Source organism: Tupaia chinensis, unplaced genomic scaffold (genome assembly GCF_000334495.1).
Source record: "Tupaia chinensis unplaced genomic scaffold, TupChi_1.0 Scaffold000164_1, whole genome shotgun sequence".
NCBI lineage: Eukaryota > Metazoa > Chordata > Mammalia > Scandentia > Tupaiidae > Tupaia > Tupaia belangeri.
In genome coordinates, this window is record NW_006159638.1 from 2,099,347 (window position 1) to 2,101,637 (window position 2,291).

A 2,291-nucleotide genomic window follows, 5' to 3' on the forward strand; every position below is an offset into this window, starting at 1 on the left:
AGATAGAAAGCGAGAAATCACTCCCCAGGGGGGATGGCCACACCGCAATCCCTTCTCCTCCATCCTCCTCTTGGGATCTTAGGCACGCACGCACACGCACCCTGTGTGAGTTTAAGCCACCGGGTCTGGGACTTGAACCGTGGTCAACTACATGGGAGTCCAGCGACATAGCCATTACATTAACTGGTGGTCCCAGGACTGGATCTTTGAGTGTCTCTCTAGGTTTGAAAAGTTTTCTTGCAGAATTTCATGGAATAGATTATCAATGCCTTTATGAGCCTCTTCATCCTCTGGGATGCCTATTATCCAGATGTGTGGACGTTTAATTGTATCTAGTACTTCTCGCATATTATTCTCGTATTTTGGGGCCATTTTCTCAGTCTTCATGGTGGATTTTTCTAGGCCAGCAATTTTCTCTTCTACATTTGAGATTCTATTTTCTGTATGATCTAGTCTGCTTTTAATACTTTCAAGGGAGATTTTGACTTCTTGTGTAATAGCCTTCATCTCTAACAGTTCCATCTGATTCTTTTGTAAAGTTTGAAATTCTTCTTTTAGATCTTGCATGAATTTCCTCACCTCCTGGAACTCATCAACTCCTTTCTCCTTCCTCTTCTGCAGTTCATTGTCTCTCTTCTCTTCCATCTCTGTTCACTTTGCCATTATGAATGTTCTACATTCTTTATCAGACATTTCCATGATTTCTATTGAACTGTGTGTGGATGTAGAGCAGTTATCCTTTTCCCTTGGAGGAGGGGTATTTTCCTGCTTTCACATATTTCTTGTGGTCCTGCAACGATTTCTAGTCACCTGGTGGATGGTCAGTTTCTTTCAAACTTTGAAATTCAATCACGTGAGTTTGTGTGCTGGAGGCTGAAATATCAGTGGAAAATCTTCATTTCTGTTTTTCCAAAAATGGCTAGTTCTCAGGAGCCATGAAGGTGTCTCTTCAAGAAGGCCTTGTTCCCTTGCCTCTCCACGAGAGTTTGTATGCTGGAGGCCGAATTATCAGTGGAAAATCTTCATTTCTGTTTCCTCCAAAATGGCTAGTTTTCAGGAGCCATCACTAAGCCCAAATTCACTAAGCTCTCTTAGAGCTGTAGGATGTAAGAAGGATGGATATTATAATAAATGTAAAAGGATTTGCTTAAGTATTTTTCTAGATAAATCATTTAATTTGCATCAGAAGTCTAATGTTTCTTTATATGTTAGAGTAAAGGCTGATATTTTACTCTTTTAGTATAGGTAGATTTATGTAAAAGCACATATTTTCAACCAAAATATGTAAGTATCCTGTATATTACTAGTAAAGGACATACTCAAATGTTAATAGACTATATATAGTATTAACTTTCTCTATATTCATGTACGAGCTTAAAATATGCTTATTTATACTTAAATGTATTTTAATTAAGTGTGTAAATAAACATTTCTCTAATTCAATCCTGTAATGCATTTGTACTTCATGTAAATGAAAATGGGAGGAAAGGCAAGTAATTTAGTGATATTGCTACAAGTCTATGTTACTTTGATATTTACTTTCTGTTCTTGAGAAAGTTTAGTAATAATATTCAGTTTATTATCTTACTATATGACCAAAATGAACACTTTTATAGTCTGAGGACTATAAATGATCATATTTTGATAGTCTCCAAAGTGCAAGTGAATGGTGAAAACTACTACCGTTTGCCATAACTAAGACAGATCCTAAAATATAGCATAAAGATGATACAGATGCTCATTGTCAAGAACTTTGAAGAGTCTGAGACTTTTTACCCTAATTTCAAACTAGCAGTTTACCAGTTTTGTGTTTTCTGTCAGAAGTCAAGCGACTCCCAGGACTGGCAGGTGGCATGATTGTTAAGGACGTTGGACTCACACATGACCGACTGCAGTTCAAGTCCCAGACCTGGAGGCTTGCTTTCTCACTTTCTCTCTCTCACTCTGTCCCTCTCTGGTCAAATTTAAATAAATAAATAAATAAATAAGTTAATAAATGTAAATAAAATAATTCTTTAAAAAATGATAAAAAGGCATAATTACTGATGGTACAGCAAGCAGCATAAATTTCATACTTGTGTAGGTTTCACTTATACACACTTCTAAAGAAATGGAGGTATCCAATTAGATGTACAAATAGTATATTTCTGTTGTAGTTGAGGATCTCTGAGCTTGGTAAATAATCTTTTATAATGCACTTCAAGGAAACCTGCTCAATCTTTGTCCCAGAAGGACACCTTTATTTTAGTTTTTAATTTTTTCCTTATATGAGAGAAAAGAGGGAGGGAAAG